The sequence below is a fragment of the Panthera pardus genome, unplaced genomic scaffold (assembly GCF_024362965.1).
Source record: "Panthera pardus isolate Hobbes unplaced genomic scaffold, ASM2436296v1 HiC_scaffold_11, whole genome shotgun sequence".
NCBI classification, from domain to species: Eukaryota; Metazoa; Chordata; class Mammalia; order Carnivora; family Felidae; genus Panthera; species Panthera pardus.
Window position 1 is genome coordinate 78,890,759 of NW_026526666.1, and position 27,121 is coordinate 78,917,879.

The window sequence follows — 27,121 nt, forward strand, 5'->3', positions numbered from 1 at the left end:
TCTGGACACAGGGATATGCAGAGGAAAGACAATGTGAAGAGACACAGGAAGAAGACAGCAATCTCCATGCCAAGGAAGCAACCCTGCCAACACCCTGATGTTTTACCTTCGAGCCTCCAGATCTGCAGGGCAATAAACTGCTCTTGTGGAAGTCGCCTAGTTTGTACTTTCTCTCAGCAGCCCGAGCAAACTCATACAAGGATTTTGTACCATCCACGCAATGGTCTAAACCTATCTTCAAACAAAAACTTTTTTAAACAAACAAAAAAAAGCAGGGGGATCTGGTATCCCTCTCTCATGGTTATGAAGACCAAAGTAGAAGATGACTGGGAAATTCCTGTTCAATGGCAAGAGAACCCCAACACACAGTAAGCAACCAAGCTAGCACTAGAATCCAGGTTTCGTTCAGTGTTTTCCACAATCTAAGCTTGCTTCAAGATGCACATAAAGGTGGATGTTAAGGGAGAGAATCTGAAGTAAATTATCAATCTCAAATGCCCTGTCTCAAATGGACAGCACCCCTGAGAGCCACTTTCTAATACAGGACCAGGTTCTGTGGCTTTGGCACCAAAAAAGAACTAGGCTCCAGTCCTGGCTGCTCCATTCATTAGCTGGGTAAGATATTTCCCCAATCTTCCAAAAATGACCTACCACTCACAAAACCACTATGGGAACTAAGTAAGTGTACATAAACTGCCTGGCACATAGCAGATAAGTTCACACCACAAGCTCTGTTCAGCTACAACCCCAGAGTGGTGAGAGGGAGATACTGAGGAACTTTCTCTGACAGCAAACAGATTTCACCACTGAATTCTATTTTCTTGTTATTAGTAATAAGTAATCAGGTATCTTCCTACACAGAACAATAAAGTGCTTTATACCTTTTCTAGCTAAATCAGCATGTATTGCACTGAGAGGTATAAAGAAGCAAGAAAAGGTCATATTCTAAGGTCATGACCTTTGGAGAACAAATCCCTTTGCTGCTAGATGTTAGCAGAGAAAATCAACAGCAAGCTGAGGGGCCATTAATTTGGAACTTGTTCACCACAATATCCCCCAGTGTAGGCAATTTGTGGTATTTTCTCTTGAGAATTTGCTTAAGTCCAATGGGTGTCTACTAATCAGGATCTTCTATGTAATTAATCTTTCATCATTAGAAAAACAGAATGGACAGTATATGCATAGTCAGTAGCTTAAATAATCTTCAATTCACCCCAGAGGCTGTTCTCCTATATCCCTAGGGGAGGGTAACGGCAATTTTAGTTCCACTTTTAAATGAGTATATGTTACCACTGGGGAATATCTTCTCATTTTTTAGAGGAAATCTCAGCTTTTCTAACTTAATAAAGGCACTATAGCCTGTTAACTAATGACCTATGGCCTCCTTCTAGTTCTCATTATGGTAAACCTTTTTAAAAGCTGAATTAAACAGCCAATCATGACACTTAACTGTGTTTTTTTTTTAATGTTTATTTATTTTGAGAGAGAGAGCACGCGCGAGCCCGCGTGCGTGCGAGCCCATGAGCAGGAGGAGGGGCAGAGAGAGAGGAGAGAATCCCAAGCAGACTCTGCACCACCAGCACAGAGCCCAACACAGGGCTCAATCTCAGGAAGTGTGAGATCATGACCTGAGCCGAAATCAAGAATTGGGTGTTGAACCAACTGAGTCACCCAGGCACCCGACACTGAATTATTTTTTAAAATGAAATTATTATGGGGCACCTGGGTGGCTCAGTCAGTTAAGCATCTGACTCTTGATTTTGGCTCAGGTCGTGACCTCACAGTTGTGAGATCAAGCGCCACTTCAGGCTCTGCACTAGCGTGAAGCCTGCTTGGGATTCTCTCTCCCCCTCTGTCTCTCTGCCCCTTCCCTGCATGCACGCACACTCTCTCTCGAAAGTAAACATTTAAAAGAAAATGAAGTTATTACTACTAATAGCTTCGGCTTAACCAATAGTGCATACTGCAATCACCTCTAGAGCTTTAAGAGAAGTCTATTTATCAAATCTAAAGGTTTTTTTGTTTATTCACTTTTTAGAGAGAGAGCAAGCAGGGAGGGGCAGTGAGAGGGGGAGACAGAATCCCAAGCAGGCTCCATGCCCTCAGCACAGAGCTCAATGCAGACTCGAACCCACAAACCATGAGCTACCCACGGAAGATTCTTATTGAGGAAACCTGGAAAGGGATTCAGAACCACTGGCATATGGACACTGCAGATTCCAAGGAGTGGAAGGACTGTGGTCTCCCTTCATCAAGTTATCATCCCACCCCTGATGCACAGCCACTGTTTACAAGTTCTATATCAAGCTCGTTTATAACTCTCTTAAGAGAAGTTGTTTGGTATCTTTTATAAACATTGGTCTTTTTAGGATCAAATCATCTTCTCCAAACAAGTTTATCACACAGTGGTTTAGAGGGAAAAAAATACATGTGTTCAAGTTTATTTCATTTCATGTTAATCTTTCATTGCTTTAAATTGTATTTGGAAGATGGGAGTATGTCATTCAATAAGTAAATCATATTAATTTTTCTGTTCCTTCAGACATATGAGCCCTCAGGACTACACTGTCCAATACATCTATGGCTACTATGCCCTTGAAATGTCCCTGATCCAGACTGACATGAGCCATAGGTATAGAATATAGTATTTCAAAGACTTAGTACAAAAAAATCAAAATATAACTACCTCACTAGCTATTTTTTACATTACATGTTGAAATGAGAATGTGTTGGGTATATTACATAAAATATACCATTAATTTCATTTGCTTGCTTTTTTTGTTGTTTGTTTTTATGGCTGCTAGAAAATCCAAAATTACATATGGCCCATACTGGACTTCTCTTCAATAGTGCCGTCCTAAAGGACAACAAAAGATTACCTATTTTCAAATGCTCAAGTTTTAAACCTGATCGAATATTATTTTGTCACTTTTATTTTTAAGTAAACTCTATGCCAAATGTGGGGCTCAAACTAACAATACCAAGGTCAAGAGTTACACGCATGCTCTACCGACTGAACCACCCAGGCACCCCTATTTTAAGTCACTTTTAAATTCATATTTATTTCTGCAGTTTACAGTCTCTATCCAGTAAGATCTTCCTGTTGATAGAACCACCTGATAATTTCCATTTACATCTGCCCTTCACCAGATAAGTTGAGGAAAAAAGAAATGTCTTGGGGTGCCTGGGTGGCTCAGTCAGTTAAGTGTTCAACTCTTGGTTTCAGCTCAGGTCATGATGTCATGGCTTTGTGGGTTTGAGACCCACATCGGGCTCTGTGCTGGCAGTGAGGAGCCTGCTTGGGATATCTCTCTCACCTCCCTTGCTGCCTCTCGCCTAGTTGTACTGTCTCTCTCAAAATAAACAAACTTAAAAAAAGAGAGGGAGAGAGAACTGTCTTAAATACACATAAAACTCTACATAAGAAACCAAAAATGATTTCATTTTGGATTTTATCAGTCACCTGAGTCTACAAAAGGAACCAAGAAGAACCCAACCCACTGCTTCCATTAAAATGAATTAAGGCACCATTCGAAGCTATCTAAATTTAAAGACAACACAACTACCCCAACCCCAGTTAGATCCAAACACCCAACCAGAACTTGGTTTGCATATTATGTGATCAATACAGCTCCTCTCTGGGATTTCCTTTAGGAACAGCATATAAACTACCTATAGAAATAGGTCTATTTATTTCCTAGAACATCTTGTATTTAGTTGTTTTGTTTTTTAATTTCTTTTTAACATTTATTTATTTTTGAGACAGAGAGAAACACAGCATGAACGGGGAAGGGTCAGAGAGAGGGAGACACAGAATCTGAAACAGGCTCCAGGCTCTGAGCTGTCAGCACAGAGCTCGACGCGGGGCTCGAACTCACAGACTGCGAGATCATGACCTGAGCCGAAGTCGGCCGCTTAACCGACTGAGCCACCCAGGCGCCCCTGTATTTAGTTTTTTAATAAAGGAACAAAACTGAATTCATCATTTAGGTATGAAAGATCAGGCTTGCCATAGTTTCAAAATACTAAGTGATGTGGCCCTTGCCTACTTGTCCAACACCATCTCAAACCACTCTCTCCCAGGCACAATGGCCTTCTTTCTGTTCCTTGAACAAGGCAGGCATTTACAGTCCCAGCACCTTTCCACTTGCCATTGTCTTCAAATGAACTCTTCTGCAGTCCCCAGCATGGCTGGCTTCTTTCCCATCCTGCTGATCTCAGCTACTTGAAAAGGCCTTCCTTTAGTATATTATCTAAATGAAACCTCACTGCTCCCCCACCCCCAATTTATCTGGCTGTCCTATTTATTTCATTCCTGATACTTAGGAAAATCTGAAATTATCTTATCTGCCTCCCCCAACTAGAAAGTAAGCCCCCCAAGAACACAAGTCCTGTCTGCCTTCCATGCTCACTGCTGGTATCCCCAGCACAGAAAGCAGGATCAGTAATAAGGACTCAAGGGGATACTGACTGAATGAATCAAAAAATTCCAAAGCAGCCTTCAAAGACAAAGAAGGTTAAAATCCAGTACGCTTATTTGAAACACTGTGCAACTGGCTTCCTATGTACATTCCCTTCTAGTCTTTATTTTCTAATTATCAATACGTAAGTCTCTTGAAGAACTGCCATATTTCTGTATGGATAAAAATATGAAATATGGAAATAATTATACTTTGTTTGCTGAGGGTGGAGAAGAAAGAAAGGCTTGTACCACTAACTAAAAGATGAAATAAGACTACAATAATAAAAACACTGAGCATCAGTACAAGATTAGAGAAATAAATGGAACAAAATACAAAGTTTCAGGGCGCCTGGCTGGCGCAGTCAGTTAAGCATCTAACTCTTGATCTCGGCTCAGGTCATGATCTCACAGTTCATGAGTTCAAGCCCCACATTGGGCTCCACACTGATGGTGCAGAGCCTGCTTGGGATTCTGTCTCTCCTTCTCTCTGTCCCTCCTCTGCTTGTATGTGCGTGCGTGAGCTCTCTCTCAAAATAAATAAACAAACAAACAAAAAACTTTAAAAAAAAAAGTTTAGAAATATACCCTCCCTGTCAGGGACACCGGGGTAACTCAGTTGGTTAAGTGTCCGACTTCAGCTCAGGTCATGGTCTCGCGGTTCGTGGGTTCAAGCCCTGCGTCGGGTTCAGTGCTAACAAACAGCTCAGAGCCTGGAGACTGCTTTGCTTTCTGTGTCTCCCTCTCTCTCTCTCCCCCTCCCCTGCTCATACTCTCTCACAAATAAATGTTAAAAAAAAAAAAATTTTAGAAATATACCCTGTCAGACACCCTTTACAAAGGTGGCTTTTCAAATCACTAGATAAAAAGGATAAATCAGTAGTCAGGACAACTTTTAACAATTTGGCACAAAAAGTTAGATTCCTTCTTCTTAACATAAACAATAATAAAACTCCTGATATATTAAAGACAGGTAAAAAAGCCATTAGAAAATATTAGTGTCAGTGGCGCCTGGGTGGCTCAATCGGATGAGCGTCTTACTTCGGCTCAGCTCATGATCTCATGGTTGAGAGTTCGAGCCCCGCATCGGGCTCTGTGCTGACAGCTCGGAGCCTGGAGCCTGCTTCAGATTCTGTGTCTCCCTCTCTCTCTGCCCCTCCCCCGTTCAATGGTCTGTCTTGCTCTGTCTCAAAAATAAATATAAACATTAAAAAAAAAAAATTTAGGGGCGCCTGGGCAGCTCAGTCGGTTAAGCGTCCGACTTCGGCTCAGGTCATGATCTCGCGGTCCGTGAGTTCGAGCCCTGCGTCGGGCTCTGGGCTGATGGCTCAGAGCCTGGAGCCTGCTTCCGATTCTGTGTCTCCCTCTCTCTCTGACCCTCCCCCGTTCATGCTCTGTCTCTCTCTGTCTCAAAAATAAATAAACGTTAAAAAAAATTTTTTTTTTTTAAATTTAAGGGGCACCTGGGTGGCTCAGTCCGTTAAGTGTCCAACTTCAGCTCAGGTCATGATCTCACAGTCTGTGAGTTCGAGCCCCACATCGGGCTCTGTGCTGACAGCTCAGAGCCTGGAACCTGCTTCAGATTCTGTGCCTCCCTCTCTCTCTGCCCCAACCCACTCGCATTCTGTCTCTCTCAAAAATAAATAAACATTAAAAAAAAAATTTTTTTAATTGAAAAAAAAAGAAAATATTACTGTCTACTTGATAAGCCTATGTAAGCCTATTTATTAATTTTCTCAGAGATAAAAGATATTCTATCCATCATAAGCGGACAGGAATATAGTAATAATAATAAAAAAAAATAACCAGGCACTTCTCTAAATGCTTCACATACATTAATTCACTGAGCTTACAACACTGCTATGAGGTACACACTATTATTACCCACATTTTACACGAGGAAATGATCCACAATCTTAAATACTAAACTATTTCACCTCTCTGCTGCAGAGAACAAAAGGGAGCTCTTGAAAACTAAACATGTAAGAACACATGTTCAGCAATCCCACTTCTGGGTATTTATCCAGAAGCAGCAAAATCTAGACCTCAAAGAGATGTCAGCACTCCCATTCACTGAAGCTCTATTCACAATAGCCAAGATGGGAAAGAATCTAAATGTCCATCAACAACAGATGAATGGATAAAGAAAACATGGTATATACATACAATGGAATACTATTCAGCCTTAAAAAAAAGAATTCTGCAATGTGTGCCAACATGGACCAACCTTGAGGACGTTACGCTAAGTAAAATAAGCCAGTCACAAAAAGACAAATACTGCCTGATTCCATTTATATGAGGTATCTAAAACAGACACACTCACTGATTCAGAGTGGAATGGCTGTTGTCAGAGCGCTGGGGGGAGAGGGAAATGGGCAGGTACTAATCAAGCACATCAAGTTTCAGTTACGTAAGATAAATAAGCTTTAGAAATCTGTTGTACAACACTGTACCTACAGTCAGCAATAATGTACCGTATGCTTAAAAATTTGTTAAGAGGAATAACTGAGGAAAAATAGAAATTAAGCAAAAAAGACCAAAAAAAAAAAAAGATCTTTATTAGCAACAGAGAAAATAAAAAGTCATGCAAGGGGCGCCTGGGTGGCTCCGTCAGTTAAGTGCCTGACTTCAGCTCAGGTCACGATCTCATGGTTCGTGAGTTCTGACAGCTCAGAGCCTGGAGCCTGCTTCCAATTCTGTGTCTCCCTCTCTCTCTGCCCCTCCCCCACTTGCACTCTATCTCTCCCTCTCAAAAATGAATAAACATTAAAAAAAATTTTTTTTAAGAAAATGAAAAGTTATGCAGAACAGGAAAATTAACCACAGCATGTAACATCACTTGGCTGTGAATAAGCTATACACAACCATAATACTGTCAACAGTGAATACTAGCCAATTAGGACTGTACTAGAAACCACTACTATCCAAGGTGGGGAGGTAACACATAATACCAAAAACTAGAAAATCAGTAAGTAGCAAAATAAGCTTATTACTTAAAGGCAACATCAAAAGAAATGGTAGAGTTGGAAGTGATTGCGTTAGGGACTAGAAAGGGTTTTTGTACGTTAATAAAAAGAAAAAAGTACAACATATAAAATGCTTTCTAAAGTTAAGGAAATCAAATGCATTCATGAATTTATTCATGTCTATTACACAGTTATCCAAGACAGAGAAAAATGCGAGAAAAGCCTAAATGTCTACCAAAAAGGAACTAGTTAGGTAATTTTAAATTATATGGCACATCCATGATGATGAAATGCCATGAGTCACTTAAAAATGCAACAGGGAAAGACTTGCTCTTGTTAACAAGAACCAGGTGAGACAAAAAAAGTCCAGCCCCGGTTTTGTTAAACACACACACATCCAAATAACACATGCATGGAAGGAGACTATTCACCAAAATATTAACAATGATTATACATACGTCAAGTTTATGGATGATTTTTTTCAGTATTTCCTAATGAATAAACATGCATTATTAAAGGACTCAAAAGTTAGTTAAAATAAAAAAGGTAAGTGCCGATTCTACAACTCAGAATAGAATCAGAGAGGAGAGCAGAACTACTTTATCATCTTGTTTCAGTTTATTAAGCTGAAAAATAAGCACTGCTTAATAAGAACCCAGGACTTCCGGTAAGGAATCTTCTCGATTCCTTACCTCTTAACACAAGACTGGTTTTATAAGCCAATGAAATAATTATTAGTTCCTTTTACCACCATGCATTTACCTTATTTAAACAATGATTCGACTTGCACCGGATCCCAAAGACACTACCTGAAAAGAACACTGGCAGTGTCACTGGCTTCTCCAATTTACAAAGTCAGGATACTATTCTGGAACGAGAAGAAACAAGCAGTGATAAGACACTTACCCAAACAAACCTTGCAGATTGTATCCTGAAAAACAGATGCTAGAAATCTCTAAACAAAACCTCTACTTTTTTTTTTAACTTTTTAAAAATTTTTTAATTTATTTTTGAGACAGAGAGAGACAGCATGAGCAGGGGAGCACAGAGCCTGACACGGGGCTCGAACTCACGGACTGTAAGATCCTGACCTGAGCTGAACGGACGCTTACCCAACTGAGCCACCCAGGAGCCCAACAAAACCTCTACTTTAACCCTCAACTTCACTCCCAGTGGACACAGGTTTCTTTCTCAAAGAATGCTGGCCCAGGGGTCTTCTGTCTGTCTCACACACGTTTTCATGCATCCAACCCCCTGGAGTAAGGCTGCAGAATGGAAAGCTAAAACCTTCCTCTTGTATCCTGATACTCTCACTGGCAGTGTTTCAGGTGCTACAATTTGCATTATGAAAGACTGACTGGCAAACTCCGTAATTTAACCTGGAGAATTACTTCAGAAGATTTAGATTACTTGAAACAAAAAAAACTTAACTGAGGTATGCCAAAGTGAATTTAACAGATACATTTCAAGTTAAAACAACTCCCCATCCTCATCCCTCAAAGCACAAGAGAACCCTCCTGATCCAGTGGTTTAAATATTCCCCTATCTAAACATTACTAACATGGCCATATATCAAAGCTATGTAGTGTTATCCAAAACAAATAGGAAAACAAAGTTCCAAGATCAGCAAGTATGTAGTTAATGTCCTTACTCCTACATTATTAAAGCTTTATCATTTGTTCACATTGCTATACAGTAGGAAGCACTCAAAATTCAAATAATCTGAAGATGCAGTCTTAACAATCTCTTTTTTTCACTTATTCAGCATTCACTCAATTAAGGACACACTCCTTAACTTTCTATGAAATCTGTAGTTTGCACATAGCAGAATCCTTGCCCAATTAGCCAGGAAAGAAAGGAATGTATTTCCTTAAGCTATGGTCTCTTGGTACATGTGGAACCCTCAGCCTCGAATGCCTCCTCCCCTCCCACCAACCAAACTCCTACTCACTCCTACAGGGGTCTCCTCCCCCAGCAAGCTGCCCCTGGTGCACTCAGGCTGAGTTAGGTACTGCTTCTTGTTGTTACCCTAGGTGTGTCTCCACTTAGATTCATCTCATTGTATCCACCAATGTCAATTTTCCTCAAAGGGCTGCAAACTCTATATACCTAACAATGATATGTATTTGCTTAGTAAACTGAAAACCCAAGCAATAAAATCTTGACCGATGCCAAAAGTAAACGCGTAATTAACATTAGGAAGTGGCAATAAAAACCTACTCTTAAAACAGGATAAGACAATTTTACTAAGACAAAATTAGTATTCCATCAGACACTTTACCAAAATAATGACAGCGTTTACATCTTAGTTGATAAATGGTAAAAACACAGCACTTTAAAAAACTTTCTTGCAAAATATTTTTCCATATATTCTTTCGGCTTATTCTTAGAACGTATTCCTAGGTTACATCAGCCAAAATTTCCTTGTTTTTAACTGCAAAGGCACAGGTGCTCATATCAGTCAGCTGCAGGGAAATCCCAATGACTGCTCCAGGATTGAGAACTGCTTAATCTGTAATGCACTGAATTAAAGAAACGGACTGATCCAATATACCCATCCTTATGATTCTAACCAAATAGTTCGCTCACGCTCGCTCGCTCGCTCGCTCTCTCTCTCTCTCACACACACACACACACACACACACATCCCCTTCCTTCCATTTTACTACCCCATCGTGTTTCTTTCCTATTAATCAACCTCCTCTTGGACACTGGAAAGAATTTTATCACCCCAGCAAGTCTTCAATCTTCCACTGTTGCAATGGGTGGAGAAGCAAATCTAAGGACCTAGCCCTTAGTTATTCTGTGACAGTGAGGAGACACATGAAGCCCTGAGTCACCCCTGCCACCAGTTTTTATGTGCCCTCCCCAACTCGTCCTGTGTCATCTGGACATAGTCATACTTTGCAGCTTGTCTCTAAACCTCCCTTGGTCAAATACCAGTAGACTATTAGCTGGGACACTCTGACACTGCCAACAATATAGCTTTTCCCCTTCTACACAATTTCCCTTCGAATTGTCCACTTACCAAAAATTTATTAAGTACCTACCACATTGCCAGGCACTATCCTAGACAATGGTGTTTCAACAGTCTAAAAATCTCTTCATTTCTGGGGCTTACATTCTAGGAGGAAGTTGGGGGCACAGAGACATGGGTGAACAGATAGGGCCTTGCAAGCCATTTTAAGAACTTTGGTTTTCTTCTGGATAATGTGGGCAGCCACTGGAGTGTTTTCAGTGGAAGAGTTAACATGCTGAGAATTATGTTTTAAAAGGATCATTTTGGCTACTGAGTGTAGCAAGGTCAGAAGAAATTGGGAGATATTGCCTATAATAATCCAGGTAAAGGACAGGAGTGGCTTAGACTAGAGGGTATCTCGGAAGACTCCCGTGTTCCAGATATTACCAGACCTTGAGTTACAACACAGTTCCTAAACCCGACCAAAGGATAAACACTAATATTCTTAGGACCGTAGAATTTGTACCCCGCTATGGTTGAAGACTTAATTTTTTTTTCTTATCTCACCTCAGGCACCCACAGTAATCTTTTACTGAGATTAAGAACATAAAGAAAACACAAAGATGACCGTGCATGCTCCTATGAACCGGAGTTCAGAGCTAGTCTCCTTTAAACCACCAGGCATTACTTGCATGTGTACTACCTTAAAGACTAAAACAGCACGAGGATACCAATAAAAGTGAACAAAGGAGCACAGTGTCTTCTAATCGAGTTTACCCAAAGTATCCACCAAAGAACAATATTTAACATTAGCTACTTCCCCTTGAAAAAAATAGTAGGGATTGAGGAGATTATGACAGCTGACAAATAAACCTTTAGTGTTTTAGCACAGAAAACTGTGCAATGTCTGCTTTAAGTTCCTTCCATGGCATCAATCAGAATATGGACAATGAATCCAAGGCTGGTGACATTACTACATATGGCTTTGGAAAGAGAGATACTTCCAAATGGGTCATGTATGCAGAGGCTTCTACATTAAGGGGTCAGCAAATGATGCACTCAGACCAAATCTAGCCCAACTTTTTTTTTTTTTTTTTTTACCACCCACAAGCTAAGAATGATTTCTACATTTTTTAATGGTTGAAAAAAAGAGTATTTCAGGATGTGTGAAAATTCTATGAAATTGTAACTTCAGCATCTATGAATAGTTTTATTGGAACAGAGCCATATTCCTTCATTTACAGATAGCTGCTTTCACACAACAGCAGAGTTGAGTAGTTGCAAGAGAGACTGCACATAGTGGTCTTACCACTTCGCACTACTACAAATTTCAGTGAAGTGGTTATAGCCCAAGAGTAGTTCAAAAGTACCATGCATTCTGTCATATCACATTTTATTATTATTTTTAAATTACCAGTGTATATCCAGATGGTTGAAACAAGAAGCCAGGGCACCTGGGTGGCTCAGTTGGTTAAGCGTCCGACTTCAGCTCAGGTCATGATCTCATGGTTCATGAGTTCAAGCCCCACATCGGGCTCTGCGCTGTTAGTGCAGAGCCTGCTTCAGAACCTCTGTCTCCCTCTCTCTCTCTCTGCTCCTACCCCTCCCACACGTACGTGTGTGCAAGCACACACATGCACTCTCTCTCCCCAAAACAAACATTAAAAAAAAACGATGACAAAAGTGGACTTTGAATGTTACCCATTTAAGGGCAAGTGTGAAGTGTGGATTATTTTAACAACTTATATGGCAAAACACTGTCTATTATGAAAAAGCACCATGGCTGTACCAAGAAAACAATATCCATCAACATTACCAAACTAAGAACTCATCACAATAATCCCATTTCACAGAATTTTGTTAGGAAGATTAGAAAATTTGGGGCGCCTGGGTGGCTCAGTTAAGCGTTCAGCTTCAGCTCAGGTCATGATCTTGCGGCTCATGGGCCCAAGCCTCGTGTTGGGCTCTGTGCTGACAGCTCAGAGCCTGAAGCTCACTTCGGATTCTATGTCTCTGTCGCTCTGTGCCCCTCCCCAACTCATGTTTCTCTCTCTCTCTCCCTCTCTCAAAAACAAACAAAAAATTTAAACCGAGTATCTCATCACAACAGAAAACCCTCACAAAAACAAAAAATAAAAATGAAGCTACAGGGGCGCCTGGGTGGCTCAGTCGGTTGAGCGTCCGACTTCAGCTCGGGTCATGATCTCACGGTCCGTGAGTTCGAGCCCCGCGTCGGGCTCTGTGCTGACCGCTCAGAGCCTGGAGCCTGTTTCAGATTCTGTGTGTGTCTCTCTCTCTGCCCCTCCCCTGATCATGCTCTGTCTCTCTCTGTCTCAAAAATAAATAAACGTTAAAAAAAAAAATTAAAAAAAAAAAAAATGAAGCTACAACCAAAGTAAGTTTCTGAGTGGTTCATTTGTCAGCTTAACAAGGAAAGCCATTTATTTAGTGGGTTGATCAAATCATGTTTGTGGCAGCAGCCAAAGAAATGTGTCCATAGAAAGTGAACTCATTGAGAATGCAAACTGGCGCAGCCACTCTGGAAAACAGTATGGAGGTTCCTCAAAAAATTAAAAATAGAACTACCCTACGACCCAGCAATTGCACTACTAGGTATTTATGCAAGGGATACAGGTGTGCTGTTTCGAAGGGACACATGCACCTCAATATTTACAGCAACACTGTCAACAACAGCCAAAGTATGGAAAGAGCCCAAATGTCCATCGATGGATGAATGGATAAAGAAGATGTGGAGAATATATATACACACAATGGAGCATTACTCGGCAATCAAAAAGAATGAAATCTTGCCATTTGCAACTACATGGACGGAACTAGAGGGTATTATGCTATGTGAAATTAGTCAGAGAAAGACAAATATCCTATGACTTCACTCATATGAGGACTTTAAGAGACAAAACAGATGAACATAAGGGAAGGGAAACAAAAATATATAAAAACAAGGAGGGGGACAAAGCATAAGAGACTCATAAATATGGAGAACAAACAGAGGGTTACTGGAGGGGGTGTGGGAGGAGGGATGGGCTAAATGGGTAAGGGGCATTAAGGAATCTACTCCTGAAATCATTGTTGCACTATATGCTAACTAATTTGGATATAAATCTAAAAAATTAAATTTAAAAAAAAAAAGAAAGAAAATGAACTCATTTAAGACTATTAGCCTTTTGACTGTAAGGGTTGAGGACAATAGGAGCAACATTAGTAGTCAATTAAAAAATAAAGTAAGTGGAGGGAAAAGAAGCTGACCTAAGTAACTATGAAAGGAGTGGAACAGGGAAAACTAACAGCAAAAGGAACTGCACATAACCACTGTATTCTAGTTGTTAAAGTTGTTTCCCATGGGGGTATGGGGTAACGATTCTTAAACAATTACACATGTATAGTGGAATTATAATAAATGGATGGCAAACGGCGAGAACCAAATTTCTCACTGTTGGGAATCGGACGTCACAGACAAGAAAGGAGGGAAAGGCTAGAATGATCCAACGGTACTGGCTTAGAAGTGGAGCTATCAAGGGGCGCCTGGCTGGCTCAGTTAGTACCACACACAACTCTTGATCTTGGGGTTGTTGAGTTTGAGCCCCAGGTTGGGTGTAGAGATTACTTAAAAATAAAATCTTTAAAACTAAAATTATTAAAAGTGGAGATACCAATATAAACTCCTGTTTAGACAGATACAAATGAATACGCACAGAAACATCAGAAATATTTAGATACTTCTCTATGTATACAAAATGTATTATACACACATTTCCGATTATGTATACATACATACCTTTCCTTTCTTTGTCAGCTGGAAAGACCTATGAGCAATAACATCCCAGCAGCAATGAATACACCTAGCACCAGACCTTGACTTTTTTTTAACATTTATTTATTTAGAGAGAGAGAGCACAAGCAGGGGGAGGAGAGAAAGAGAGGGAGAGAAGAAAGAGAGAATTCCAAGCAGGCTCCACACCATCAACGCAAAGCCTGACGTGGGACTCAATTCCACGAACCATGAGATCACGACCTGAGTCGAAATCAAGAGTCAGACGCCCAGCTGACTGAACCACCCAGGTGCCCCCAGACCTTGATTTCGAATAATATTCTCCAATAAAAGAAACAAAGGCTTCTGGGAGAAGTGACGGACTCTAGGGCTGAGGCAAGGAATACACTGGATAAGCCTGGAATATCTTGTAGTGCCAGAAAGTAAGGACTGCATAACAAACAATACACCATAATGTGTACGTCAAAAGGACATTCCTGCCCAAATGAGTTTTCAAGTCAAATCAGAAAAAAATTGATCAAAATGTAGTCGTGGATAACTCAAAGAATACAATATCCATGAGTCTATATGGATTTAAATAAATGGATGAAAATAAACCAATCATCGTGCAGAATTCCAAATAATTTATGTATATTTCACCCTCCAGAAGGTGGAACATAGCTCTCCTCCATTCCTTAAGTGGAGTGGGGTGAGCCAAGTGATTTCCTTCCAAAATTACAGTATGGGGGCACCTGGGTAGCTCAGCCGATTGAGCATGCAACTTGATTTCAGCTCAGGTCATGATCTCAGGGTTTATCGGTTCGAGCTTCAGGATGGGCTCCACACTGACAGTGTGCACCTCCTGCTTAGGACTCTCTCTCACCTCTCCTTCTGACCCTCCTGTGCACGCACTCTCTCTCCCCCAAAAAACCTTTCTTAATTAAACAAACAAAAAAAAAAAAAACCAGGGGCGCCTGGGTGGCTCAGTCAGTTGAGTGACTGACTTCAGCTCAGGTCATGATCTCATCGTTTCTGGGTTCGAGCTCCACGCTGGGCTCTGTGCTGACAGCCTGGAAGCTGGAGCCCGCTCCAGATTCTGTGTTTCCCTCTCTCTCTCTGCCCCTCCCCTGCTCACACTTTGTCTCTCTCTCAAAAATGAAGAAACATGAAAAAAATTAACAAAAATTTAAAAAAATAAAATAAGAAATAAATCAATAAACCATGTTGATAGCATGTACTCCTTATATATATGACGTGATGAAAATGGTATCTCATCTCTGTGGTCTTTTATCACCAAAACCCATTAACACCAGTCTAATCATGAGAAACATTCCAACCGAGGGACATTCTACAAAGTATCTAACTCCTCAAAACTAGCAAAGTATCTAACTCCTCAAAACTGCCAAAGTCACCAAAAATAATAAAAGTCTGAAAAGGTGTACCAGCCAAGGGGAGTCTAAGGAGACATGACAACTAAATATATATCCTAGATGTGATCCTGGAACAGAAAAGGGTTATTAGGTATAAACTAAGAAAATGTGAACAAAGTATGGACTTCAGTTAGCAAGAATGCATCAACACTGGTTTGTTAGTTTATGGACCAGTGTACCATACTACTCTGCTAACAGGGGTACGGGTATATGGTCACCTTTTGTACTATTTTCTCAGATTTTCTGTAAATCTGAAACTACTCAACAATAGAACATTTGCTAAGGGGGGGGGGGGTGGGGGTGGAGGAGTGATTTCAGTGGTGTTTCTTGGTTCTTGATTCAACAATTACTGACACTGCTTAGTTTTTTACTGGAGAAGGTCAATGCCCAGTGTGAACTAACTGAAGAGTTAGCCTCTATGAATAGTCTATGGGGAACAACTACAGGTAAGAACTTTTCAAAGACACTGAAAGAACACTAATACAACCTGAATTTGAATCTGCTAAGATGTGTCACAAATGACCGTAGTAAAAACATGTCTAGAGAAGGGCATAATTGGATAAATTTACAGAGCTTGTGAAAATGTAAGGTATTTCAAGCATATGGTTATTCACTGTACTATTCACCAGCAGGTACTCTGCAAAAAACTTTTCATTACATGTTGAGCCAGTATTGTCAAGAGTAACCTCCATTCACTCTCAATTCACTTTTGTAGATTTAACCATTGTCAGTTTTGTGAGTTTTTGTCAGAAATAGAAGGTGGATCCTGATTTGCACTACCAACAGCAGTTCAATGGCTTAGCAGCAGTAAAATTTTACTGTGATTTTTTTTTTTTTTTTTTTTTTTTTTTGAGAGAGAGAAAGCATGTGCCGGGGAGGAGCAGAGGGAGAGGAAGAGAGAATCTCAAGCAGTTTCCATACCCAGAGCAGAGCAGGATGTGGGGCTGCATCTTAAGAGCGTGAGATCATGACCTGAGCAGAAATGAAGAGTTGGACATTCAACCAACTGAGCCACCCAGGCACCACTAGTTGTAATTTTTTTTAATCTGAATTTTTTCTTAAAAAACCACCCTTCAACGTTATTGAATACTGAAAAGCTTTGAAAATTAACTTTTATTGCAGACTTGCTAATGTTTCTTAATGAATTCAATAAAAAGTTATAAGGCAAAATAGCATTTTTATGGGAATGATTACTATGGCAAATTAATTTGAACAAAAGTAAACATGGGCGCCTGGATGACTCAGTCGGCTGAGCGTCCGACTTCAGCTCATGATCTCACGGTTGGTGAGTTCGAGCCCGCCACCAGGCTCTGTGCTGACAGCTCAGAGCCTAGAGCCTGCTTCAGATTCTGTGTCTCCCTCTCTGCTTCTCCCTCGATCATGTGCACACACACATACACTCTCTCTCTCAGCCTCTCTCTCAAAAATAAACTTAAATTTTTTATTTTACTTAAAAAAATTTTATTTTTTACTTAAAAAAATTTTTTAAGTAAACGCTGTTTTAGCTTCAAGTAATGTCAAATTATTTCATTCACTTCCTGTACTGTCAAAAGTTAACACAAGCAATGAGATCTCTCTGTTCCCACAAAAATCTGAAGCAGACATATTTTAACTCAAACTACACTTCCAGCATATTTCCAATCTTAATTAAAGTGCAAAGTAAATCTCCATCTTTGAAAATCTGTCTGTGAAACTGAGAAGTTTCCATCTAGGGGCGCCTGGCTGACTCAGCCAGTGGAGCCTGTGGCTCCTGTTCTCAGGATTGTGAGTTTGAGCCCCACGTTGGGTGTGATTATTTTAAAAAATCTTTAATGGGGCACCTGGGTGGCTTAGTCGGTTGAGCATCCAACTTCGGCTCAGGTCATGATCTCATGTCTCATGAGTTCGGGCCCCACTTAAGGCTCTGTGCTGATGGCTCGGAGCCTGCTTCGGATTCACTCTGTGTCTCCCTCTCTCTCTGCCCCTCCTCTGCTTGCATGCTGTCTCTCTCTCAAAAATAAACATTAAAAAAATGTTTAATAAAATCTTTAAAAAAAAAAAAAAAGAAGTGGGCTCAGTGGGTTAAGCATCTGACTCTCGATATCAGGATCTTGAGTGCAAGCCACACATTGGGCTCCATGCTGGGCACGGAGCCTATTTTTAAAAAAAGCAGCAGCAGCTTCCATCTAATCTTCCACTGGAAATGAATGCTTTGCAGTGTTAATGGCATACAAAAAGGCAAATATCAAGAAATGAATCTAACAGAATTCTGTAATTGCCTTCCAAATGATGAATGTGCCCAAATAAACCATATGCTCAAAAAAATCATATGCTTATGGATTAATATTAATATTTGGCAGTACCTGTCTGTGTAAAGACATTTTCAAAGACACATATGTGAAATCTTCACTACAGATTTCTGCATGAACAAATGAACACTTGCCATCCATGTCGATAGGTAAAGCTAACTTTGAACCCCAGTGACACGAAATGGTATCCCCCAAAGTGAATTCCACTCTTGTAACAAAGCTGCCTTACAACAACTGTACTCAACTATTATATTTTGAATTCTGCCAATGAAATATTTGTTTTCTCAGGGCGCTTGGCTGGCTCAGTTGGTAGAGCATGCCAACTCTTGATCTCGGGGTCGTGAGTTCAAGCCCCATACTGGGTACAGAGATACTTATAAAAAGGAAGCACCTGGGTAGCTCAGTCAAGCATTCAACTCTTGATTTCAGCTCAGGTCATGATCTCACACTTCATGAGAACGCACCCCAGGTAAGGCTCTGCACTGCCTGTGGAGACTGCTTGGAGTTCTTCCTCTCTCTGTGCCCCTCTCACACTCTCACACATGCTCTCTCCAAATAAATAAACATTTAAAAAAAAAGATAAAATAGCGGTGCCCACGTGGATCAGTTGGTTAAGCATCCACCTTCAGCTCAGGTCATGATCTCACGGTTCATGAGTCCAAGCCCCCCGCCAGGCTCTCTGCTGTCAGTATGAAAGAACTATGCTTCAGATCCTCTGACTCCCTCTCTCTGCGCACCCCCTCCCACTCTCTCTCATAAATAAACAAACATTAAAAAAAATTTTTTTAATAAAATAAAAATATTTAGAGAACATTTGCTTTCTCTACTGTTATTTAAGTACTCACATTAATAGCCTCAGTTTTGCCTCCTGGCCTCCAAAGCCTAAAGTATTTTCAGAACCGTTAGAGAAAAAGTGTGCCAACTGTGGTTCTACATCATTTGCTTATTTTTTCTTTTTCTTTTAAGTTTATTTATTTGAGAGCAAGAGAATGAATTTCAAGCAAGCTCCATGCGGTCAGCACAGAGTCCAACATGGGGCTTGATCTCACGAACACTGAGATCATGACCTGAGCCAAAATCAAGAGTCAGACACTTAACCAACTGAGCCACAAAGATGTCCCTACATCCTTTGCTTATTAACAAAGGCATTTAGTACAAATGGCCATACAAGAATAAACCCTTAATGAGCAGTAATTCTCAAAACCGTAGGGGTCTCAAATGGTAAAAACTGTCATTTTTTAATCCTTGTACCTAGTAACTTATAGTAAGACAAATACAATTAGTAAACAACATCCCAAAGCCATTTCCAAAGCACTGGCCCAATAAATAAGAAAAAAACACATGCTTAAAGGCTGACTACCTTTGATTCCCAGCACCACCAGCCAGTAATTTTGACACCTGTGATAAGTTACTTTATTAAATCTCATTATCTGTTTCCTCATCAGTAAAATGGGTTCCTGCTACAAAGAGCTGTTACAAAAATTGAATGAACTGATGTATGTGTAAAGTACCTGAAAAAGTACGTAGCACATGTTAAGCACTCAACAGATAAATATTATCAATCAGGCCAATGTCAAAATCAGAGTTAAAAGACAAGACTTCAATCAGCTAATATCGGTAGTCATGTGGTCATTAAACAATGACTGTGTCTCTTCTCCCAAGAATTCAGAATTTGTCTTTATGGTAGACTAGGAAGGTAAGACCATTATACATCTTCAGAACCTCTTAAAGAAGCAGTAACTCTGGCAACAAACCCAAGCCTAAACTTGATCCCAGACTGAAAGAGTTGGCTGCCTAAATGACACCACTATTCTGTGCCAAGGTTATCAATTTACAAGAGAGAGAGGGATCAATATGTCATCCCTACACCTGACAGTTTCTACCCAGATTGGTAGTTTTTAAAATCAAGCTTTCAGGCTACACAGAAGTACCTTGGGGCAACATAACATTCTCACCTGAATCCTCCGGACCAACCAGCAGATAAAACCGCCAGGGAATTCCTAAGAGCTACTTTCCCATCTTTTTATCACAGTGCAAAACTTTTACAAGCTACCACTTCCTGAAAACTTAAACCTCTATTTCCTCGAGAGGCTCATGGGTGATTCAGGAAGTTGAGCGTCCAACTCTTTTTTTTTTTTTTTAACGTTTATCTATTCTTGAGAGAGAGAGAGAGCGCACGCACAAGAGAGCAAGGGAGGGTCAGAGAGCAGGGGAGGGTCAGCTCTAAGCTGTCGGCACAGAACCCGATGCGGAGCTCAAACTCACGAACTGCGAGATCATGACCTGAGCTGAAGTCAGATGCTTAACTGACTGAACCACCCAGGGGCCACGAGCATCCATTCTTTTTTTTTTTTTTTTTTATAAACATTTATTTATTTTTGAGAGACAGAGAGACACAAAGCATGAGCAAGGGAGGGGCCAAGAGCCAGGGAGACACAGACTCTGAAGCAGGCTCCAGGCTCTGAGATGTCAGCACAGAGCCCGACGCGGGGCTCGAACTCACAAACCGCAAGATCATGACCCGAGCCGAAGTCGAACACCCAACCAATGGAGCCACCCAGGCACCCCTTGAGCATCCAATTCTTGATTTCAGCTCAGGTCATCATCTCACAGTTTGTAGGATTGAACCTCGTACTGGGCTCTGCACTGACAGCACGGAGTCTGCTCGAATTCTCTCTCCCCCTCTCTCTACCCCTTCCAGGCTTGATCGGGCACGCACACTCTGTCTTAAATAAACATTAAAAGACAATTACCAAAAGGGCACCTGGGTGGCTCAGTCGGTTGAGCGTCCAACTTTGGCTCAGGTCATGATCTCACAGTTCGTGAGTTTGAGCCCCACATCAGGCTCTGTGCTGACAGTGTGGAGCCTGGAGCCTGCTTCGGATTCTGTGTCTCCCTCTCTCTCTGCTCCTCCCCTGCTCACGCTCTGTCTCTCCCTCTCAAAAATAAACAAACATTCAAAAAAAAAATTTTTTTTTAATGGGGCGCCTGAATGGCTCAGTAGGTTGGGCATCTGACTTCGGCTCAGGTCATGATCTCGCGGTTTGTGAGTTCGAGCCCCGTGTTGGGCTCCGTGCTGACAGCTCAAAGCCTGGAGCCTGCTTCGGATTCTGTGTCTCCTTCTCTCTCTGCCCCTCCCCCTCTTGTGCCTTGTCTCTCTGTTTCAAAAATAAATAAATGTAAAAAAATTAAAAAATAAAAAATAAATTTTAAAAATTTAATAAAAAAGAAAAAAATAAAAAATTTACCAAAAAAGCAAAAAAAAATACCTCTCTTTCCTTGAAAACCACTAGTTGTGTCATATTATTAGTACTAATAGCTTCTTCAGGGCAAGTACCAAATTAAATTCCTTTCTGTATCCCCAGTGTCTAGGTACATGTCTGCTGAATGACAAATGAATTATCAGCCATATTTTGTTTTATTATGGAAAAATAAACATAAACAAAATTAAACATTTTAACCATCTCTGAGCGTACAGTTCAGTGGTATTAAGTACATTCACACTGTTACACAACCATCACCACCATCCATCTCCAGAACTTTTCCATCTTCCCAAACTAAAACTGTGTGCCCATAAAACAATAACTCTCCCACGCAGAACACTCTACCCTATGAATCTGACTGCTCTAGGTATTTCATGTAAGTGGAATAATAAGACTTGCCTTCTACGTATAGTTTATGTAACCTAGCATAGTATCTCAAGGTTCATCCATGTTGTCATGTACATACAGCTTTAAAAAAGAGAAAAGCAGGTACAGAATTGTGAAAGTTGAGTATTAACTTTTATTTGCCTAAGCAAACTGTTCAATTCTTTTTACCTAGTTTTTTTCTTTTTAGTAGTACACGCATAGTAAAAATGTCAAACTGTACAAGAGTATACAATGAAAAGAGGTCTTTCTGGTTTCTACCCTCCTTATCCCCAACTTCTAATCCGCCTCCCTGATTGAATTTTTAATTTTGGAACACAATCACCAAAAACATGTTACCTTGCCTTGACAACGTCCTAATAGTAAGACATTCACTTGGCCTATCAAGACTGGCCAGTCCCCTCTTCTGAAAAGACTATCATAAAGATAAAACAATGTACTTAAAAATTTTTTTAAACATTTTACAAATATTTCCCTCAGTTAATACTCATTGAGCACACGCTATGAATAACATCTTTGCTAGGCAGCATACTGTGGCAAGAAAAATTACAAGCTCTGAAATCACATAAAAATTAATTTAAGGAACACCAGGGTGGCTCAGTCAGTTAAGCGTCCAGTTCTTGACTTTGGCTCAAGTCATTTTTTTTATTTTTTTAATCTGATCTTTTATGTTTTTTTCTTTTATCTAATTTTTTTTTTTTTAATCTGGTCTCACGGTTCGTGGGATCAAGTCCCACATCTGGCTATGTGCTGACATTGCAGAGCCTGCTTGGGATTCTCTCTGCCCACCCCCTGCTTACACACTCTCTGTCAAAATAAATAAAAAGTTAAAAAAATCAGTTTAAAACATTCTCTTGTAAGCCTGTTTCCTGATCTATAAATTAGGAGTAATACTACCTCATAAGCTGCTGCAATAATTAAATGAGAAAAACGTCTAAATTTTAGTAGAGTTCCTAGTAGCAGAGCAAGCACTCAACAGTAAAAATAATTCTTGGGGTGCCTGGCTGGCTCAGTGGGTGCAGCATGCGACTCTTGATCTCGGGGCTGTGACTTCAAGCCCCACATTGGGGATAGAGATTACTTAAAAATACAATCTTTAAATAAATAAATAAACAATTCTTAGTTTCTTTCTCTGGACACTGTGGAAAGCATAAAGATGGATCAGAAACTCTGTACTTTTCCAGGTGCTTATAATACAATGGAGTTTATCTCGGCTCAGTTTGCATTATCATTATTCTGCTGAGAACCTGGTTAATACAACTTCCAGCCAGCTTGCACTTAATAACGTTTATGGACCTATTTCTAAATCTCATGAAATAAGTATCTGAAAAAATAATTATGACTTGAAGTGCTAGGAGAATAAAGAGAAAATTCATTACCATCAAGACTATACAGAGGGTGTGTTAGCCTCAAGGCAGCCTACAGCTGACTTTAATCAAAGAGCAGAGTCTTGTGATTAAGAGATCACAATCCACTCTAAAGGCAAAAACACTATCCAAGAGAATATGAGTTTTGAACAACTAGGACTAGGAGAGTCACAGAGCATTAAGAACTGGAAGCACTCCCCTAGAGATCATATCTAGTACAACCTTAGTTTTACAGAAGGGAAACAGCTCACAAAAAGGAAGGGTTTTACCCAAGATGGTGACCTAAAACTAGAGTCTATGGGGCACCTAGGTGGCTCAGTCAGTAAGTGTCCAACTCTTGATCTCAGGGTCATGAATTCAAAGCCCCACATTGGGCTCCATACCAGGTATGAAGCCCACTTAAAAAAAAAAGGAAAGAAAAAGAAAAAGCCCTTGGTCTTCAGTGTCCCAATCCTTTCACATCATGATGCTAGCCATTTACCTGTTAAAGAACCTTAAGCCACAGGGGCACCCGAGTGGCTCAGTCGAATTGAATGTCCTACTAGAGCATGATCTCGTGGTTCATGATTTCGAGCCCCGCATCGGACTCTGTGCTGACAGCTCAGAGCCTGGAGCCTGCTTCAGATTCTGTGTGTCTCTCTCTCTGCCCCTCCCCTACTCATGCTTGCTCACTCGCTCTCTCAAAAATAAATACACATTTAAAAAAATTTTTTTAATAAAAAATTAAAAAACTGACATGAAACTTAAAACCACGCAAAAAAAAAAATACGGTATTTTGTTTAGGAAACCATACATGTTTAGTAAAAGTCTAGAAAAACACACAAGTATCATAAACACCAAAATCAGAAGCAAGGTTGAGAGAGAACATTCCTAGAAGATTCAGTTGTGGTAGCAGAGCTTTAGTTCTTAATTAAATTGATCTCTTAAATATACAGGTACTACTTGTATTATTCTTTGTACTCTTTTGGTTACCTTCATATTGCAGGCTTTTTTTTTAAGCATGAAGAAAAGGTTTATACAACACTGAACACTGGTTGTGCTCCTTTTAGATTCACTCCCTTTCCCAGTCTCTAGAGGAAAAAAAGATTCTCTAGGATAGTGACAGAGAAGTACAAGTATTCCCACATATCTCACAAACTTCCTGGCCAAACACAGATTTTTGCAAACACTTCTAAAGCTTGAAATAAGATTCATAAAGCAGTGCTCTTAAGGTCACATCAAAGAAACAACTCCACATAGGGACACCTGGGTGGCTCAGTCAGTTAAGCGCCTGACTTCAGCTCAGGTCATGATCTCACCATTCTTAGGTTCGAGCCCTACGTCAGGCTCTGTACTGACAGCTCAGAGCCTGGAGCCTGCTTCCTATTCTGTGTCTCCCTCTCTCTCTGCCCCTCCCCCACTCACACTCTGTATCTTCTCTGACTCAAAAAATAAACAAAAAAAAATTTTTTAATAAAAAAAAAAAAGAAACAACTCCACATCGAAGGACAAGCACATGAAGATATCTGTTGAATACAGGCAGAATGGTAAAGTCATGTTGCAAACACACAACTAACCTGAATTAGCATCCTGACTCCACTTCGTTGCAGGCTTGAGCAAGGTGTATAATCTAAGTTTCCTCAGCTCTAAAAAATAAATACTGTACACTAATCTTACAATCTATCATAAGAATTAAATGAACCGATGAATGTAAACCACATAGCACACTGTATTCTAAAAAGGCAGTTTGAAGAAAACACAAAATTGGAAGGGAGGGGCTTTTTCCCCAGCAACGTGTTTACATAATTGCCAAAAAACAAAACAAATCCTTAAAGGTAATTGTTTTCAGAATCATCTCCAAAAAACTATGCTGATACACAAACAGCTGTACAATGAAAAGCAGAGATCAGGCTAAATCCCTAGGATGTTGCCTAACTCCACATCAGGTCCAATTCAGGCACAGACTGCTGGGTGAGGGAAAAAAAAATTACACTAATTGCTATATAACGTGTAACAAGAAATGTAGTCAAGAAAAAGTTTTAAATATTTTCAACAGGAAACTAAGATTGCTCAAGAGTTACTCTAAGAAAATCTTAGTTTTGCAAACATAATGCTTTATGATAAAGAGACAAACATCAAAAAGTGTATCCAGGATTTATATATTTGAACAATGGTTTCTTATTCACTAAAAGGAATAAAGGCAGAATACAAAGCCTGTATATTCCTATAGCTCTGCAGTGATACTTAATACCCAACAAGGAAACCAAAGATCCTCTCCTGAGAAAGTGCCCTCTATTCCTTGTTGGCAACTCTCAGATTAGTTACCAGAATAAGATGAGGTGAGAAGGGTAAAGTCAAAATTCCAGCTGGAATAACATACTGTACATAAAGCTACAGCTCATGTATACTTTTGACTAGCACATAAAATCCTAATTTCCGAATAACCACAGCAATAATTCAGTTGACTACTTTGAAATTAGCTAACTTATCTTTATTTACATTTATGGTTCACATACTCAAATACCTCATTTATGATGAGTGTGGGTATCAGATTTTATCAGGAAGTTAGCACTTTGAGTTAACCATGTTAAAAAATTCATTAAAAAAATTTCATTAAGGGGCGCCTGGGTGGCTCAGTTGGTTAAGCTTCCAACTTCAGCTCAGGTCATGATCTCACGGTTTGTGGGTTCAGGTCCCACGTCAGGCTCTGTGTGGACTGCTCAGAGCCTGGAGCCTACTTTGGATTCTGTGTCCCCCTCTCTCTCTGCCCCTCCCCCAATCATGCTCTCTCTCTCAAAAATAAACATTAAAAAATTTTTTCATTAGGTTTCCTTCTCTGAAAGAGATGTTCAAAAATTATCAAGAGATGTTCAGGGCATCTGGTTGCCTCAGACGGTGGAGCGTGCAACTCAATCTCTGGGTTGTGAGTTGGAATCCCCACCTTGGGGGTAGAGACTATTTAAAAATAACATAAAACAAAACAAGAAATGATCATAACTGCTATGGCAAAGCATTTGCAACAGTTAAATGACACTCTTATGTATCACTCATCCAATAAATTTCAGATCCACTGCTACTGAGCCAAGAGTCCAACCATTTACTGAGATTATTCACTGAAATGGCTAAACTCAAATTCAAATGGAGTTTCAAACAACTACATATGACGGGTGCCTGGCTGGCTCAGTCAATAGAGCACACAACTCTTGATCTTGAGGTTTTGAGATCGAGCCCCACATTGGATGTAGAGATTACTTAAAATCTTAAAAAAAAAACTACATGTGAGAATTTCTAGTGTGCCCAACTAACACTGTTTTATTCAACTGTGAAAACAGCACAAGACTAGAGGGCTTTGGTTCCATTTGTGCCTAAACTTGTGTGAGACAGGGTTTTCACTTTTACACATCCAAACTATTTAATAATAAATGACAATATGTGATTATGTTAAGTTTCATAAGATATTAAACTGTACAATTTTTCACATATTCTTTATATTAATGTCAAACATACATACTGTTTAATTCTCTCAAAGAAAGGTATATTTTCATTTTAAAAATGAAAAGATATGGGGCACCTGGGTGGTTCAGTCGGTTAAGTGTCCAACTCTTGATTTTGGCTCAGGTCATGATCTCATGGTTCATGAGACTGAGCCCCACAAAGGGCTCTGCACTGACAGAGGGGAGCCTGCTTGGGATTCTCCCTCCCTCCCTCTCTCTCTGCCCCTCCCCAGCTCGTGCTCTCCCCCCACCCCCAAAATAAACACTTTTTTAAAAGATACAAAAAGCTAAGCAAATATGGTCAATTCTGAAATACATCTTCTGGCATTCTATCTGCAGCAGTGAACCACAAAGTCTGTCAGCTGAATTCAAGCCCGTTATTTCTGAATAAAAGTTAAATATTTTAACTTTAGATCTAATAAACATGACAATAACAAAATGGAGACATTTTATTATCTGAGGACCCTGTCTTAATTTAGTGACCAATCTACTCCCTAGACCACTACTCTGAGCAGTATAGCACAGTGCCTAGGAGGGGAGGGTTAGAGCCACACCTAGATTCAAATCCTCTCTCTTTCCTTGGGCCTCAGCGTCATCTGTAAAACAAAAAGTTCTTTACTAACCTCCTAAAATATAGGTTTAAATGACATAAGGCATGTAAAGTGCTTAAATAAACATTTACTTTTGAAAAAAAACTCAACCTATAAATGTGCTTTAGTATTTAGATTGAGTTTACATCTAAGTTTGCTAAAGACATTTTACA

General features: G+C 40.0%; 1 protein-coding gene across 1 annotated transcript in view; it reads right to left on the minus strand.

The window, feature by feature from the left end:
• Positions 1 to 27,121, minus strand: part of THRAP3 (thyroid hormone receptor associated protein 3) — a 74,997-nt gene that overhangs the window by 39,436 nt on the left and 8,440 nt on the right. Inside the window, exon 2 of the mRNA XM_019430146.2 lies at positions 8,188 to 8,293. The gene's annotated coding sequence lies outside the window, so the exon portion shown is untranslated. The remainder of the gene's footprint in view (positions 1 to 8,187; positions 8,294 to 27,121) is intronic.